General features: G+C 38.6%; 1 long non-coding RNA gene across 1 annotated transcript; it reads left to right on the top strand.

Annotated features, from left to right (window-relative positions):
* Positions 1-2,120: 2,120 nt before the first annotated feature.
* On the top strand, positions 2,121-18,447 carry LOC115899719. The gene is made up of 4 exons (XR_004059335.1): positions 2,121-2,181; positions 13,136-13,358; positions 14,650-14,799; positions 17,562-18,447. It is a non-coding gene; the product is annotated as an uncharacterized LOC115899719 (long non-coding RNA).
* Positions 18,448-19,565: the final 1,118 nt, after the last annotated feature.

Here is a 19,565-nt window from a genome sequence, read left to right as displayed (position 1 = left end):
AATGTATGTACATACATATATCTGAAAAATATTTTTTACAAATCTGGAAACTATTATAGCTCCATTTTAATATTATAATTATAGAAAAACATTACAACACTGACTTTTTAAATAAATTCTATATTACTATTATTATGGGCATGAACTCTGTTAAGGAAAGCTGAACCATATGGCTAGCAGTAAAAGAGAGAGAAACAAAAAAGAAGAGAAAGGGAGGGAAGTGGAAAAGTGAAATAGCACTGTAGGGATTGATCCACAGTTTAAAATTTTAAGCTAAGAGAAACTAAGCTGATTTTTTTAATAAGATGAACCAGAGAGAGATTTTGGCTTATGATTGAACGCTAGAGCGGACATTCCTACTCCTGATACACTTTCCCTTTTTCTGCCAGTAGAAGAACCAGTTTCCGCACCCCCAACATCTTCAGCCTTAAAAAAATCTTCTTTCCTTTCGTTTATTGCAGAGCTACCAATTACAGTCACACACCCATTCCCAGAGGTAGAAACACCACCGAAGAGCTATGTCAATTGAATTTACCTTCTGATTGAATTAGGGGAAAAGTACACAGGTATGGAGGGTACTTATGGCTGGATGAACCAGTGGAGTCACCTCAAAAACAGGGCCCTCAAATTTCTGCAGCTAAGGGTCACATTTTGGCAAGCTAATGTGTATTTTGCATTTTCGTAAGTCCCATGTTTTTTGTTTTATGGGTTTTTTTATTTGTTTGTTTGTGTATCTTTCAATCAAAGAATTCTTGACTCTATCTCTGCGGATGCAGGGACCATATATAAATTCCCTATTTCATTCTCTGTGCTGGCTCTGTACTTAATTCTTGGTAGGCATTCAACTATTTGCTGAATGATGAAACAGAATGGGTGAATAAGTGGATACCTGTTCTAAAAATACTTCTTGCTTTTAAGATTTGAAGAGTAATTTAAATAGTAATTTACATCTTAAATCTAAATAGTTGAGAATATGACAGAGATAAATATATTATTATGAAAAGTTGGATTTACAATGGCAAAAAATTAAAACAAATTTTTAAAAATTACTTTTATGTTTTCTACTACATGTTTTTCTATCTTATAGAAGTGAAGTGTAAGGCCAGACGTGGTGGCTCACGCCTGTAATCCCAGCACTTTGGGAGGCGGAGGTGGGTGGATCGCAAGGTCAAGAGTTCAAGACCAGCCCGGCCAAGATGGTGAAACCCCATCTCTACTAAAAACACAAAAATTAGCCAGGCATGGTGGCAGGTACCTGTAATCCCAGCTGCTTGGGAAGCTGAGGCAGAGAATTGCTGGAACCTGGAAGGTGGAGGTTGCAGTGAGCCAAGATCACGCCACTACACTCCAGCCTAGGTGACAGAGTGAACTCCATCCCCCCCTCCAAAAAAAAGAAGTGAAGTGTAATTTATATCCATTTCTTATTCTCATTGGTGAATTGATATTTTAATCAAATAGAAGTGATTATTCATTGATATTTTAATATGTTTCATCTCATTCTAACTTTTGGACATTATTGGATTATCTGCATGAATTATTTTATTTTTTAAGGGCCATCAATTTACTAAAATTTATTGCTACTTTTAATGTTTTTGAGCATCTACACCAACAATTAGTCAAGTGGGTACATGTGCCTGTAAGAATCCATGATCGTTTTCCAAGAACTTTATAGGCAGTAAAAGATATAAGAAAATCCATTTTCATTTTCTCTATTTTTTACTAAAATTGATCTGCTTAGAATAAGTCTGTGGTCAGGGCTTCAGTTTGGTTTTCCTTTCCCACTTCCCCATCTCACAACCAAACTTATCTCATAATACAAAAGAAAGAGTTATGTTTCACCCATCCAAACTCTTATCACAGTGCCTGCAACTTTCTTTAACCAGGTCACCATAAGCCTTTGATAGGGCTTTTGTCTTTCCGTTTCTCATATATTTTTCTGTCCTAGAAAAAGTGGGAGATTTAAAAATTGTGTATTCTATCTTTGCTTGGATATTCTGAAGTCAGATATATTTGTAGAATTTGGTTAGAGAGGTAGTGACAATTTCCTTTTAAAGATGTATATCTTCTTTCTCCCCAATTCTTTCCAAAGAAATTACTGATGCTGAGGAAGATCCTGAGAATAAAGCAACAAAAGTGTATCAGTAATAAGCATTGAAGGACATCTTGGATTATGTGATCTAGGTGAGAAACGTTTGGAAAAGCTCTGTGCCCTATCTATCTATCTATCTATCTATCTATCTATCTATCTATCTATCTATCTATCTCTACCTACCTATCTCAGAATTAGAAGGGTTAAAATTTATAGAAAATGCATGCTCTCTTTCCCCTTTCTCCCTTTCTCATTTCCTTTCTGGATAATTTAGTCCAAAAGCCAGTAGGTAGGGCCAAATGTAGTAACACAAAGAGAGGAAGTAGGAATGCAAGACCAGCACCAAGTGTGGGAACCTAAGCAGGGTGAAGAAAGCATCTACACAGTGGCCCTGTGTGGAATGCCAGAGCCTAAAAAGGGTGAGGTGGTTGTAGACATGGGGTGATGGAGGTGGTGGTGATGGGCAGTTGGTAAGTTGTGAGTGGGATTGATCAGGTAAGTAAATATATTGAGGGTAATCGAATCCAAGTTTCTCACTGTCAGAGAAAGGAGTTCTATGTATTCATAGACATGCCTATGTATATATACATATTAAAAAGTGCATTTCTAATTAAACTTTACTTTTTAGGTTTACTTATCAATTTCTACAATATATTTAATTTTCTTTGATAAATAATATGCCAATAATGATCGTATTATATCATAATTCAGATAAAAATATTAGATCTTATCATCACAACCAATATTTAGAAAATTCAATTTATATACATATTTTATTGCAATTTTACTATCAATAAAAGACCTTCAAGCATAAAAATATGTTAAGACAAAATTCTATGGGAAAAGTGGAATGGAAATATGAGTTCAAAGAGAAAATGGAACAATGTAAAATTTCCGATTACTGAAAAAGAGCTTATTCATATATTTTTTAAATCGATGGTGGTGGGAAAAGCTGCTATTGTATTTATATTGCATAGATAAATTAAAAATAATATTACCATTTTATCATACGTTAATAATTAAAACAGTGCAGAAATCACATCTTTTGAAACTAGTTTACTTTATGATGAAAACATTTTATGTCAGCTTAAAAATGAACAGAAGGATAAATGGATTTCCAAAAAAATGTTAGAAGGCAAGCAAGCAGCCCCTAAAGGTAGATATTTTATCCACATTTATTATACAACCAGTAAAATGGAAATTCACAAAAATTAATTAACATTCTCCAGATCACAGTAGTAACTGGGAGAGTCTGTTTGACTCTGAATGTGTAAATTTCCTTCTGGGCTTTCACTTCCCCAGCTTTTCCTCACTCCACTCCACTTCCCGTTCAGCTTATCTTTCCAACTGTTGGCCCAGCTGACCCACAGCAGCCCTAAGACCATCACTAGCTACTTGGCTGTAGACTCACAGAGGCAGAGGCTGCACAGAAGCCACAACTTCTCAGATACCAGTCCATGGGCTTCACCTTCACAGTCTAGTCTGACATTGGATATGCTGTGCTTCATGAATTCTCTGCAAGCTTTAGCATGTCCACCTGCCATAGTGCTTCAGGTGGCCTGGTTAATGCTTTATCTCAGATCCTCCAAATTTCGCTTTTGCACTTTCACTTCCCCAGCTCTTCCCTCAGTTGGTAAAGTCTAGCTCCCCTAATAAATCTTTTATTCCCATAATATGTATGATGGCTTTACTTCCTAACACAATTATTGTTATCTAAAGTAATTCTAGAGTAACAAAATCTTATTATTAGCGATCTAAAACTTTTTTCTTGCTCTGGCTAGATTTGAAGACATTTATGATCGCATTGTCAGTGGCAAATTGGGCAATGGTAGTCTATGAATTTCAGTAGAAAAACACTACTTAAAGTATCATCTAGAGCCACTTGAAAAGACTTTGCATGTCCAAGTGGTTGTTACCATAAAACAATTTAGTGGGAGTAAGTAAAATTATCACGGATTACCTGATTGTTTCTAAATGTGAGGGAGAACTTGGAGGGAAAAACATGAGATTAGGGCTTTACATTCCCAGCTCTTGGTAAGGAACCAAAAGACTTTTATAATAGTCCTAAAGGTGACTTTTATTTTCTGTAGCTACAGAATTGAGGTTTCTAAAAACAAAATGCAAAATCTAATACTGTGGATGGCTAACATGCAATACAAACCAAATTAACAACTTCTCAAGGGTCTCTTAAGGGATTGACTGGAAAAAGAATAAGACCCTGAATTTTGAAAGGGGGACATATAAGCAAATTCTTCTGATAAAGCTGAGAACTTTAAATGCTAAATTCTACAGAATTTGCTTTGACAAATAAATAAACAATTCTACCCCTCTCTGAGATTAGTCTTCTATTGTCTGATGTAAAAAGTCTCTTATTTTCAGAACACCACTAACCTTCCTCAAGATCTACTCCCATCACCTCTCATTGCTTCTAGATCTATGAACAGATGCAAATGCCAGATGACTCTAGGGGTTCAGTTACTAAGTATTACCTCATGATGACATACATACACACCAAAGTAACTGGAATGTGTTGCTAAATTCTAGTTGACAGAAACTTTGTGAATATGGGTGGCATTGTAGTCTACAAATATTGGATCAAGTTAGAGAAGTCTGGTTGAAAGGGCATTACTTACTAATATGGATGCACTAAGCAGAGATCATGCATTTGGTGTACTGACTTGAGGCGATGGGAATCACTCTTAACTAGTTGCTTAACTAAATCTTAGACCTGAAAGTGGCTTATACTGAAAATGAATTTAAGGTACCAGAACTTCTTTTGCAAAATGTGCAAAAGATCGCTAAATCTACTATTTTGGCATAAACTCAGCTCTACACAATAAGTAAATAAGTTGGCATGGAATTATGTTCCTATAAAACTTTATTTGCAAAACAAGACAGTCAACCTGTGGGCTATAGTTTACTGACCCCTGCTAGAGGAAAACATCCAGAGATTTAGGGAGCTCAGATTGCTGAAATTAATTTATCAGGTAAGACCCGCTCACATACATCCTAAGTCTCCTGGGAAGTTCCACTGGACATTCTCTTCTCTGAGAGTTTGAGAAATGCACTGATGAGGGGAGCACCAGCATCCCTGAAGAGCTCTCAAGCTGCTATTTTCTGCAGATCATGACTGGCCATTTAAAATAAAAATGCTGTCATCACAATTTTTTCCCTAAAAACAGATAGCTCTTTGGATTCAGTAGAAATGATGGGATCCCTGACTGGCAGGGAACAAGCTGCAACCACCTTCGTGTCTGGCTATGTTTCTTCCCCTTGACTCTCAGTGGGCTTTGGATGGTGTGCAACTTCTGAGGCTAAATCCTAAAAGATGACAGAGTATCTGTCCTGTTTTATTGGGACATCTGTCTTCGAAGCCTCAAACCACCAGATGAGTATTCTAATTTCCCTGACATCACCATGCTGTGAGTAAACCCAGGTCACATGGAGAGGCCACGTGTAGGTGAGGTCTCAGCCAATAGCCAGCATCTACCACCCAGACATGTGAGTAACAGAACGTTCAGGTGATTCTTGCTCCCAGCTGTTAAATAACCAAGAGCTTCTGAGTTATCCCAAGTGAGGTCCCAGACATCACGGAAAAGATATATAAGCCATCCCTGATGTGTACTTTCTGTATTTCTGACTCACAGAACCTGAGACCATAACAAGATTGTTATGATTTTATATCACTGAGTTTAGGGTTTCTGTTACTGGAATAGAAGAAATGCCACAGACAAGTGGTAATCTGAATGTTTTAATGCACAGAGATCTTTGGTTTGGGGTAAGTGATTATGATGTCCCTAGAATTAAAATAAATAGGCAACCTACTAAAGTCTTACTTGATTTGTGTAAGCAGAAAAACTGTAAGTCTGGGCAATAAAGGATTGACTTGACTCACCATAAATTATGGTTCCTCAACCAATTCTTTTATTTGAATCAGTTCACAGATCAAATAAAAAGAGTAAGACCTCCAGTGAAGGATGGAGAGACCAGTCCCTCTGAAGGAAAGACCTTGCCACACTGCTAAAAATTTATACCTAGTCTTCTCCAAAAGAATGTACAGTCACTATCCTTTGGTGAAAAAGAAATAACCAGAAAGTTATAGAAATTAGGCAGTTAGTATAGCTTTGGCTTAGATCCATCTCACAGTAGGATCACTGGCCCTGAATATACCCAATGACTATTTACTCAGTTCCAGAATACATATGACTAAATGATTATTTACTCAGTTCCAGAATAGAGAATGAACATATTCAGCAATTAGCAGAATTCTCACATTGGTTCCTTGACCTTGGGAATGAGGGCTATTGTAGGAAGAAAGATTAAATGAAAATCCTCAGAACTGCCTCTACTCAAAAAAACAAAAGTAAACCAAAAGCAATGCAAAATTTATAGAGGAAAGGCAGATATTAGTGCCTCATCAAGGGCATAAAGAATACAGGTAATTCATATCATATCCCCATTTATTTTGCCTATATGGCTCATTCAGAAGACAGATTTTAAAGAATGATAGTAGAATATTATAATATTTATAAGGTGATGGTTCAAATTGCAGCTGCCATTCCAGATACAGGTTATTTGCTGCAGCACATCAACACATTCTCTGGCACATTATACCTATTAATCTGGTAAGTGAAGTTTGCTTTCAGCTGACAGAGCCAGCAATACACATTCACTGTCCTACATATATAAAATCTTCAGCTGTCATAATAATAATCCAGTCAAAAGAGACCTTTATCATTTCTTCATTCCACAAGATAACACCTTGGTCCACTATATTAATGTTATCATGCTGATTGGACTTTGTGATGAGACAATTACACTTACTTAGACACTTTGCTAGACACATATATGCCATCTTGAAATTTTTAGGGGTACAGTGGCCAGAGTTCAAGAAAAACAAGTTGCTGCACACAATTTCTCCTACCTCAAGAAAGAGGCATGACACCTGGTGGGTCTCGTTAGATTTGGGAGGCAACATGTACCTCATTTGGGCCTGATATTCCATTTAGGCCTGATTCTGATACTCACTTAGGCCTGATACTATTTACTGAGTAAATCAGAAGGCTTACAGTTTTGAGAAGGGCCCAGAGCAAGTCAAGTCTCTTAACAGGTTCAGGCTGTTATGAAAGTTGTTCTGCTACTTTACTTTTTTGACCAGTCAGATCCTATGGTGACTAAACTATTTATGGAAGATAGAGATGCTGTACGGAGTCATTGAAAGGTCCAATATAAATATGAATAAAAGGTCCAATATAAATCATAGAACAAATGTTTAAGAACTAATGTTTCTGTATGTAACTATTCTCTTATTGAGAAGCAACTTTTGGCTTATTTCAGGGCCCTCATGGAGACAAAACACTTGACCACAGCCACCAAATTAGCACGCAACCTGAATTATCCATCATTAACTTGGTCTGATGCACCAAGCCATAAAGTTGGATGTACACAGCAGCACCCCATAATTAAGTAGAACTATTCTAGATTGGGCTCAAGAAAGTCCTCAAGGCAGAGTAATTTCCATGAACAAGTGGATCAAACTCCCAAGGTTTATATTCTTGCTATATTACCTCCTGTTTCTCAACCCACAACCATTTTCTATGGCCTATTGACTTAAAAAGAAAACAGAAAATCTCAGCTTGCTTTACAGAGAGTGCTGCATAAAATACTGGCACCATCCAAAAGCATCTGCAATACTACAGCCCCATGCAGAGGTGTCCCTAAAGAAGGGTTGTTAAAGGAAATTCTCTGAGTAGGCATAACTTCAGGCAATGTACCTGGTGGTTTGTTCTTCCTGGAAGGAGAGATGGCCGGAAGTACAGATCCACACTGATTTATGAGTAGTGACTAACTGATTGTATGCTGAGGTTATGTAGAAAAAAAAGTGATTAGAAAAGTGTTGATAAGGAGATCTAAGGAAGAGGTATGTAGACAGACCTCTCCAATTGGGCATAAAATGTAAATATATTTTTGTCCCATGTGAATTGCTGCTCAAAGAACAGCCTCAGCAGAGGACGATCATGATAAGCAGCCTTTTTCCTCAGCTATTCCTCTCCTTGAACAATGGGCTCATGAGAAAAAAACAGCCATGGTGGTAGGGATGGATATTTCACATCTTCATGTTATTTATCTTCCCAAACCTGTTTTCTCATATATAAAATAGAGATTACAAAAGTACCTACTCCACAAGGCTGTTGTGATGTTTAAATGAAACAAAAAATACACGAAAGACCTTAGCACAGTAAATGGCACACATGAAATGATTAATACATATTGAATGACTTCACTTATTTATCTATTTTATTTATTATTGATTGATTGATTGATCTACTCGACAAATACGTGTTAAGCACCAACTATGTTAAAGACCTTGTGTGAGGTTACAGCAGTGAAGTAGACAGGCAAAATCTCTACCTGCACACGTTGACATTCTGGTGGAGAGGCTTTCAACAACTCATTACAATGAATTATTATTTAACGATAATGTCATAAGTACTATCAAGAGGAAGTTAATATGCTGAGTAGGCAAAGAATAGGTTGTACTGACCTAGACTTGGGAATTAGAAACCTCTTTCCTAAGTAAATGATGCTTAATTTCAGTTCAGAAGGAGATTTGTAATTTAGCTAGTCCAAGGAGGTATAGCTATCAGAAAGCAGGTGTAAGAAGGATTATTTGTAAAGGCTGAAAGAGAACCAGGTTCATTTACTGAACCAGATTGCAGTCTATATTGGAATGAGATCAGGGTTGATGGGGAGAGATGAGGCTAGGGTCTAGTCACTGAGGACCATGTAAGCTTGAAGGTTAAGAAGTTTGCATTTTATTCAAAAAACAGTATGATACTATTGTAGGGATTTAAAATATTGTAGTAACTTGATTCAATTTGTATTTTTTTAAAAATCATCACTATGTTTGTAGTGTGGACAATGAATGGATGAATGAGGCCAGAGGAAATCTGAGGACATGCAGATGAACAGTGGATGATACTGTCTTGGACTAAGTGATGGCTGTAGAGAATAGAAGGAGATAGATTTAAGATGGATTTTAACAGAGCAGTTAAATGACTTAGAACCAAAGCTGGCACCTCAGTTTTGAGCATGGGCCACTGGATGGGCGGTGATGCTTTAGGAAAAGAAGCAGATGTGGTAGCTATGGTTAAGAGTTGTTTGGACATGCTAAGTTCCAGGTGCTTGTGAAACAACCATGTGGGCTATTTAAAAGACACGTGATGGGGGGCTGCATCTTAAAGAAATCTGAAGCCAACAAATTTAGGAGCTATTCCATAGACATAATGTTTAAAGCACAAAGTTTACCTGTTTAGAGTTTGTAGTAAAAAGAGAGGAGCCTCTGGGATTGAGCCCTTTGACATCTAGTGGCCAAGTAGAGGAAGAACTGACCAAGGGGACAAAGAAGCAACCAGAGAAGTAAGAGGACATTCATGGGAGTCCAGATAAGAAAGTATTCAAAGAAAGTGAGAGTGCTGCTGAAAGGGCAAGTAGGACATGGACTGAAAAATGAACAGTGAGTTCAGCACCATGGAATTGTGCTCTTGCATCTGGTTATATTGCAGAAGTCTAGTTCCTTCTCCAGACTTTGGTCCCCTGAGTCCTTTAAGGCTCCTAGGATGCTGCTTCATAAAATAAGAAATATGCTCCTATCCTGCTTCTAATTACATATGAATACATGGCCACAAAAGGATACTGCCTTGTGCTTCCACTGTCTTAGAGAAATTTCAGCAAAATCATTTTTTCTTTCTTGAATAGCCTTTACTTTCTGAGGTTTCAAGTTTTAAAGGAAATAAAAGAGAGAAAAGAGTGGTAGAATCATTGGAAAAATTAATGGTTCCTCATCTAAAAATTATTCTTTCTCTCTCACACTGACTCTTTATCCTCTGAACAAGCTTACGTATTTCATGTGGCCCCAAATCTCTTATCTGAGTGAACTCATGGAAGTCCCATTCCTTTTTCCCTCAATACACTGATAAATCCTTACAGCAAACACAATTGAAGCTGTCAAAATGAGGTCCCTGATAGACACAATTTAGATGATTTTTTTCTAAAATAAATACCTTCCTGAAGTTTTGTATTCAGGATGTTTTCTTCAAATTAAAACTTTAATATTATATATAGATACTGACCCAATATCTAGAGATATCTGTTAGAAATGAGCTAAATTGCAGGGTAAGCTTCAATAGAAAGGATCTAGTAATGTATTGTATATAATGAGTTATACACATACAGTAGAAAAATACAACTAATATTCATACCAATAAATTAGAAATCATTTGCTTGCACTAACTAGTTTGGGAACTTGGTCAAGTTCATTGGACTATCGTTCAGATAAAATATAGATGAGAATATTTAGATCAGCAATCAGCATGGAGTAGGTACTCAATACATATTAATTTAATTTCAATTTTTATATATCAGTTTTCTAATTTTCATCAATTTAGCAAATATTTATTGATAATCTACAAAGTACCATGAACTCTGCAAAGTGTTACATATACATTGGTGAAAAGAGACAGACAGATATGGTGCCTGTTGCCACGGAGGTTACAAAGGACATATGTAAAGTGAAAATAATACTCAGCTCACTGAATTTTCAAGGGGGTCATGTGAGATAATGTTTGAAAATGCATCAACTTAGAAACACTATGCTTGTTCATTTTCAAACTTTTATTTGTAAAATAATTATGTTCTGATTCCTGAGTCAGAGATGTAGAGAAAAGTAGGAGGGTAGAATTCCATTCTTCACTTTAATTTCTGTATGAGTTTCAGAAGGCTCCTTACAACATTATGTTTGTCTTGGCACAGGGGTTGTGTAAGTGCTAGAGGGCTGTGAGTTTTGCTGAGTCTGGCAGTAAGAATCTAGGTAAGGAACAGATGTCCAGAGTGCTCAGAACTGATTAAAAAAAAAAAAAAAAAGTAGCAAAAACAAAGAGACATGGGAAAGGAGAAAGGGGTTTTGAGGTCTTGGCACAGGAAGAGGAAATTCTGAAAAGCAGGAAGAGGAAATTCTGAATTAGCCCTTGTACCTTTCTAGACCAGGAATCCAGCCTATAAAGAGGTGAAGGGCAAGTGAAGAAAAAACATAACATGTCTAGAAATGAAAGTTTCTGAGGTGCCTGTAAATGCAGAAGGGACACGTGTTGATTTTTGTCCATTCATATATGTTCTGACTGACCAGTCACTGTCATTCGAACATCTTTAAGAATAGGCTGGAAGGAACACCATTCTCCCCTACTTAACCAAATATCTACTTACATTTCTAGAAGAGAAAATGAGCCAGGCATAGTCCCAGCTACTTTGGAGGCTGAGGTGGCAAGATCACTTGAACCCCAGGAGCTGGAGACCAGCCTGGGCAACGTCACTTAATTTTATTTTATTTTATTTTTTTTTGAAGATGATGACTCTGTTTCGAAAATATTCCATGCTCCTTGTTCAGAAGAAATTTTTGAGAGCTACTTAGCATGGGAAACTCCAAAGCCTGACTCAGATAAAAGATGTGAGTTGAATTTCTTTGTATTATAAAGGCAGGAGGTATCTGATGTTTGCTGAGGAAAATTCTGGAGGGACAGTGGAACCAGAGAGGCTGGACTCTGTCAGAGGGAAGCAGAAGAAAATTCCTATTGCCATGTGGCCCAAGAGGACAGGAGGATATACAATGTCAAGAATTTTTTGAGTGGGATCCCATGTTCTGTACAATATAACCCCCCCGCCCCCCGCCCCAAGAAATCTGCCACAAAGATGTTAGTGCCTGCTGTGTTTGGGTTTCTTGCAGAAACAAGTGAAGGTACAGAGTGCTGCCTTTTGGTTACCAGCTGCCGAAGGGCAAAAACAGATCTTGCATACGCAGACACAAGTGCCAGGAAGCCCCTGGCTGATGTCTGGGTTAAGTGTGTGTATACCCATCTTAGTCCTATTGCAACCCTGGCAAGCAGACAATTAGACTGTTTTTCAGAATCATTACAAATCAATTTTCTCATTCATTAGTGCTCTGTTTGTTCATAAAGCAGAATATTCAAAAATTCCAGCATATGTATAATTAGTGTTATGAATTGCTTTTATAAATGTCAAAATTTAGCAATCTTTGTTGGTGGAAAAAATGCCAGACTTCAGAGAAGAAAGGAGAAAGAGAATAACCATGGAAATGTTAGTGATTAGAAAGCTGCAGGAGAAAATAAAAGGCCTTAGAAAATCTTGAGGGAATTAATTTGACTATTTTCCAGTGGAGCTTTGGAGAGGAAAGCAGGGGGTTGGGAGAAAGCTGGGAACAGAGCTCACACAATGAGGAGACAGATACGAAGGGGGAGAGAAAGAGAAAGACGTATTTTTCTAGTCTTTAAAGAAGGGTGTGGGTATGAAAGGGCCCAGTGTGAATCCAAGTGGCAAGTGGCCCACGTGGAGCCTCTGCTAAGAGGATGGAGCTACTTTAGGCAAGGGCACCATGATAGGCTCAGCGAGTAAAACGTTAGCGTGAAGGAAAAATGGTCCTAAGCCCCTTCTGCCGCAGGAAGCATTTGCTTAATGAAATGTATACGTACTTCACGGAAAAGCGTAACCTTCCTAAAAAAATGCTTTAGTAGTTTCCTGATAAAATTTTATGGGATTTAGACTTGTTTGGAGAAACTAGTTATGTACCCTCATTGTCCTCTGTCAGGCAAGAGTTGAACGATTTTAAATCATTCTTTTAGTTACTCTGATAATGCTTATATAGCATTCCCTATGTTTGTAATCAGAGCAAATGTTTGAATTGACCTCCTAGAGGCTTTCCTTGTTGTAATATTATAATAAAACCTGACTCATAAAAATTTTTTTCTTTAATAATAGAATCACCTAATAATAATAATTAGCCAAATATAATGTTTTTATTCATCTTGGATTGTTCCCTCTCTCATTAGCAAAACGCCTATAGTAACACTAACCTCTCTGCTTCTGAGATATTACAACTCCAAGATGAATGCAAGCAAAACCACCACCTGTGTGCTATTTGCCTCCAGCATATTTCTGTAGCATCCTTGTGGACACTGACTGTATTTTGTCACACAGATTCTCTGTCAGTGTGGAAGAACCTTTGCTCCAAGCTCTGGGATTGCCTCATAGGCTGCTTCAGGACTCACTCTCAGCCAAAGAGAACCTCATCACTTGTGGACACCTCCCCTTTCCTGCAGGCAGTCTGGAACCAGTGACATGAAACCTGCACCTCATCTTGGGACAATTCTAAGGGCCACCTGAGTTCCAGATATTATCAAGGACTCAGCTGAATCTTTTGGTAAGACTGTGTCCCAGTTCAGCTTCTCTCTCTGCCTGTTTCCTTCCCATCAGCATGCCTGATGCTGATCCTACAAGCCTGTCCTAAAACACTCTCTTGTGATAATATCCCTCTCAGAGTCTGTTTCCTGGGACCTGAACTATAACAGGGGTCTTTGCTTCTCAGAGTACTGATCTAGCCGAATGTTTTTAAAAAAATGTTTTTGACTCTAGAAAACATTTCCTTAGTGAACAGAGGTGGATGGGGAGTGGGGCTGGAGGAGGGAATGGTTCTCATTAAAAGGAATGCTCAGGGAGAGTCTTGTGCTTTTTGTCCTCAGAAATATGGGGTCAAGGCTAGTGGGAAAATGAAATGTTGGAATAGCCAGTGTGAGTCAGAGACAGAGAGAGAGCGAGTCTCAAGACTTGGCGTGGGAAGTAGGGTCAGATTGTGAGAATGAGCTAAGGTTTAGCACGGGATTGTGATTTTATAAATCACAGTATTCAAAACTCAAGTGTGTATAAGCAATGCCAAGACTGTTAAACAAGAAATGACAAAACTCTCCAATCTTTTCCTTCCTCTTGGAGATAATCAGAGCCATCTGTTCCACCATTTTTGAAGCTGCTTCAAAATAATTATATTCAGGTCTTACCTAAAATTATACTTTATTAAAAAAAAAGGTTTAAATGGAACTACACTCTATTGTTGGGTGTCACTTTGCTCATTCAACAGCATTTTATTTAATAAGATTTTTGCCTGCCATGTCTATATGTGTCCTGTACCAGACTGTGTGCTAGGTCAGCACTACAAACTGGCTTTATTGGAGAAAGAAGAACTAAAGCAAAGAGAAAACAACTAAAATCGTTTAAATTGTAAAGAACAACAGAATAAGTGGAAGCATTTGTGATTTAAGATATTTTTAGTCAAGTTTGGTGCCTGCATCTACGATGCCTTACTATTTACTATGTGCCAAATTAAACAATAACTTTTGGGCTTATAGCAGTCTCAGTATAATGTGATTGTTGCAATATCAGCTGCAATCAGTTTGAGTAGTCACTTTAAGGAAAGAAGAAAGCAACCTATTTTATATTTTAATTGGGCAGAAGTAATACAGCAATAAGCTAACATCTCAGCTGGGCTGAATTTGTCTGATTAACTTGCTTCTACTTATACCCTTTGCCAGTGGAGCAGAAGGTGCTTAACTGTGAAAAAAGGAAGCCCCAGGCATTTTCATTGTTATATATATATATTTACTCCTAACAATTTAATCCTCATAATCCTATAGGGAAGGCAGTCTTATATCATTTTTCAGATGGAAAACTTGAGACCAGCCTCAGAGCTAGACAAGGGCCATGGAGTGCCAAGGTCATGGCAGAGCTCACTTGTCTCCAAAGGGGGCAGTTATGGACAACTTAAGGTAACAACTGGATCCATAAAGATGGAAGCAAGAATGACTGAGCAGGTAAGTAAAGGGTTAGTGAAAGAAAACTCTAAGGAGGGCAAGGTGACAAGGTGAAAACGACGGGTGACTTCACAGTTGGACATAAGAGCTGAATAACCACGGGTGTCCTGGAATTCTTTTGAGTCTTGGTTTCTTTTATGTAAAAAGGAATAATAATATCTACATCAGAGACTGGTTTTGAAGATTAGGTGAAACAATGTGTGTAAAACATGTAGCCTATATTCCTTTCTTCTTCTTTCTCTTCTTTGCTTCCACTTCTTGGTAATTTTGTACCGGGGTGGTCTTCATTCTAATCGAAGGTAATGGGACATAAAAGTTAGTTACAGTAAAACTCATGGGAATGGGAGAGAGACAAACAGCAGTCAATCATTTAGTTATAGAGGGGTTGTGCTTGGATATGATTCAAAACCTAAACCTAATCTGTATTTTATGTCAAAAGTTGACAGGGCCTTTCAGTGTTGGACACTCAATTCTGACTTTACGGACTTCCTAATACTGGAAAAAGAATGTGTGAAATTCCATTTTGGCATTTTCCACAGTGGTACTTTCAGATGTTTCCTAACAGCTGAAGCCTCTAATCTAGCCTCCCCGCACCACATCATTTACTTCCCAGGAGCTCACAAGATTGAGGCCATATGGGTACATATCCTTACATTCCCCTATTGTCACTCCACAGTCTTCTTTGAGTGGCCTTTTTACTTTCTCTTATCCAATATTAATATGTTTAGTCCCCTTCATCCCAGCTTTTTGATGGAAGTGACATCTCTCTTTTTTTTTTTTTTTTTTTTTTTTTTTGAGATGGAGTCTTGCCCTGTTGCCCAGGCTGGAGTGCAGTGGCGTGATCTCGGCTCACCACAACCTCTGCCTCCCAGGTTCAAGCGATTCTCCTGCCTCAGCCTCTTGAGTAGCTGAGACTACAGGTGCATGCCACCATGCCCAGCTAACTTTTGTATTTTTAGTAGAGACAGGGTTTCACTATGTTGGCCAGACTGGTCTTGAACTCCTGACCTCATGATCCGCGCCTGCCTCAGCCTCCCAAAGTGCTGGGAATACAGTTGTGAGCCACCGCACCTGGCCCATCTCATTCATTTTTATAGGTCCAATAGACCAAGTGTAGTGCCATGAACATAATTTGCACTTAACAAAAGTCAATGACTAAGTAGGTAGACTTGAATGTTTCAGTTCACTGTATTAGTATTTTCAAAATCTGGGCAGGAGAATTAGGAGGTACATGTTGAAATGCAAGAGGAAATAGTCATCATTCAGGTTTTGTTGACATCCACAGAGGCTCTTGGGAATCAAAAGTTAAGGCATGGGGGGAACAAAAGCCAGCGTTTAAGTCCTAATGCTAGATTAGAACAAGAACAGAGAAAGAGGCTAATCACTCCGGCCACCTGGTAGATGAGGGTCACTTGGCTAGTGGAGTGAGTCAGTGAAGTATAATCTGTCACCCTCTCCCTTTCTTTACTTCCTCTACTCTTTCTATCACCCTTTTCCTCCCCTCCCCTCCCTTCTCCTCCCCTCCTTCCCTCCCTCCTTCCTTCCTTCGAGGGGCCTTTTTACTTTCTTTTATCTAATATTAATGTGTTTAGTCCCTTTCATCCCAGCTTTTTGAAGGAAGTGACATCTCATTTTTTTTTTTTTTTTTTTTTTTTTTTTTTTTTTTGAGACAGAGTCTCGCTCTGTTGCCCAGGCTGGAGTGCAGTGGTGTGATCTTGACTCACCACAACCTCTGCCTCCCAGGTTCAAGCGATTCTCCTGCCTCAGCAGGGGACTACAGGTGTGTGCCACCATACCCAGCTAATTTTTGTATTTTTAGTAGAGACAGTTGCACTATATTGCCTGCCTGCCTGCCTGCCCTCCCTCCCTCCCTCCCTCCCTCCCTCCCTCCCTCCCTCCCTCCCTCCTCCTTCCTTCCTTCCTTCCTTCCTTCCTTCCTTCCTTCCTTCCTTCCTTCCAGACAGGGTTTCTTGCTCTGTTGCTCGGGCTGGAGTGTACAGTAGTGTACTCTGATGATAGCTCACTGTGGCCTCTAAGTCCTCGGTGGGCTCAAAGTGATCCTCCTGCCTAGTGTACTCTGATGATAGCTCACTGTGGCCTCTAAGTCCTCGGTGGGCTCAAAGTGATCCTCCTGCCTCAGCCTCCTGATTAGCCAAGTATCTGGGACTACAGGTGTACACCACCACACCCAGCTAACTAGAAATAGTCTTTATGATGTACTGGCATTCATTCAGTTAAAAATGGAGGACTCTGTTAGTGAGGAGGAAGGGATGAGCAGATATGGAGGGTCAATCAGCAATCTCTGTCAGAGAGGTGATGGGGATAATGGTATACTTTGGAGTTAAATTTGAATTGAACTGGATGGAATATAATGATGCTAATAATGAACCACCACGAAAGTAAAAGAAAATAAAAGATATCTTTAGATTGTTTTAATCTGGTTATAGAGTGAAGGTCCCTTTTAACAAACGTGGAAAACCCAAAAGAAATATATACTTAAAATGTATTGCATATAGATAATAAAGTTTCCCAAGTAAGCCACTGTGCAGATAACACAGGGATATGATACAGTTGCCAACCAAATCTGGTAGATAACTATGCAGGCTTCTTCCTTCCACTTCTCTAAGGCAGGGCAATCAATCATGGGTTTTTGCTGTTATTAATGTGATAAAATAATATGTTTAGTATGGTGTCTGGCAAATAATAAATGTTCAACAAGTAGAGTGAATTCTTATTATTTTAATTATGTTTTTAAACAAAAGTCATCTAGGAGAAAACAAAAGTATGATGACAGAGACTTCTTGTGAAAATCAGTGAGTGGCTCTCTGCAGTGGTTACAGAAATGCCCCAGCATGGACACCATCCTATAAACTGGCTCTGCTGTCCCAGCAGTGATGGAAAGCACTCAATTTGCTTTCTCTTGGAAGAGACAGAGTGGCTGTCAGTTTACTGCAATCTTTTGGACTGCCTGGAAAATTGAATGTACAACAGGAGAGAGGAGAGGCAGGACACAGATTCTGGAATAGAAATCGAAGACAAAGAGGCTCGTAAACATCAAGATTCTGGGGCTAATCTAGCCATTCACAGTTTTAGAGTCATGGGCAGTAACACTTAAAAAATACACTATGTTCTAACTACCACAAGGTTTTTCACTCTAGCAACTAAAAAAGCACTGGCCTCAGGATTTGCAACATTAAAAGTCACAGCTCATCCACCATCAGATGCTAACTGACCCTGCTGTTCCACAAGCCATAGCTACAACTTTGATTGGACAAGAGTCTGGTTTCAGTAACTTTCTCCTGATTAAGAAGACCACTGACCATTGACTGGTTCTGCCTGTTTACAGAGATTACACACTTACCTACCTTTGTATGTAAAATGATCTTTTGATATATAAAGCATAATTGTAACACATTTAAATGCTAAGTAGCCACCCCAAAGTGAACATAGGTCATATGTTACATTCATGTTTGTTCAATAGGCATGTGTCAGGACCACCTTCATGAATATTCATAGCTCCTCCTGTAACCAGTTAAATATGTATGTTTAGCCAACCTCTTTAGCATAAAGCTCCTACCCCAAGCCCCCCTCCTTTGAAGGGCCTGTCTCTGGTCTTGCCTGGATGGCCACCTTGCAGGCTGTAACCCTTTGGAAGAAATAAAGTCTCTCCTCTCTCCTTTTCAAAACTTAAAAATTGTGAATTTTTATTTTTATTTTATGTATTTAACTTTTAAGTTCAGGACATATGTGCAGGTTTGTTATATAGGTAAATTCATATCATGGCAGTTTGTTGTACAGATTATTTCATTGCCAAGCTATTAAGTCCAGTACTCATCAGTCATTTTTTCTGATCGTCTCCCTCCTCACTCACTCTGTCCTCCAGTAGGCTCCACTGTCTGTTGTTCCCCTCTGTGTGTCCATGTGTTCTCATCATTTAGCTCCCACTTATAAGTGAGAACATGCCATATTTGGTTTTCTGTTGCTAAGGATAATGGCCCCGAGCTCCATCCATGTTCCTGCAAAGGATATGATCTCATTCTTTTTTATGGCTGCATAGTATTTCATGGTGTATATATACCACATTTTCTTTATCCAGTCTACCACTGATGGACATTTAGGTTGATTCCATGTCTTTGCTATTGTGAACAGTGCTGCAATGAACGTAAGTGTGATGTGTCTTTGTGATAGAGTGATTTATGTTCCTTTGGGTATATACCCAGTAATGGGATTGCTGGATCCTATGGTAGTTCTGTCTTTGAGGAATCTCCACACTGATTTTCCAAAATACATGTGGCCAACAAGCATATGAAAAAAGCTCAAGGACAACGATCATCAAAACTACAATGGATTTTTTTAAGTTAATAATGTGAACAGGCTGAGTATGAGGGACATGGTGGCTCAAGCTTGAGTATATATGGAACTGTGCTGGCAAGGGGATCTGTACAATGAAGACAATTTGTGGAGGGCTTCTCGTTGCTGGTGGAGGATATGACTTCCTCACAAAGGCAACCATTAAGAGTTTTGAACAGATTAAAAGCTGGATAGGTCTGTGTTTTAGGGAGGTGGAAATGGGGATGATGGACTGGAAGGGTAAAAAACCAGAGATCAGTTTTGAAGCTGCTGTACCCATTCCAGAGAAGTGTTGCATTGACAGAGCACACAAGTCCTGGAATAGGACCATGGTTAGAACGGCAAGTATTTATCAGTTGGAATGGTAAACATTTATCAGGGGAGCAACCAGGTTATTTAATCCGAGTCTCATTATG

Source organism: Rhinopithecus roxellana, chromosome 9, assembly GCF_007565055.1.
Source record: "Rhinopithecus roxellana isolate Shanxi Qingling chromosome 9, ASM756505v1, whole genome shotgun sequence".
Classification (NCBI taxonomy): Eukaryota; Metazoa; Chordata; class Mammalia; order Primates; family Cercopithecidae; genus Rhinopithecus; species Rhinopithecus roxellana.
This window is presented reverse-complemented; position numbering and strand designations above follow the sequence as displayed.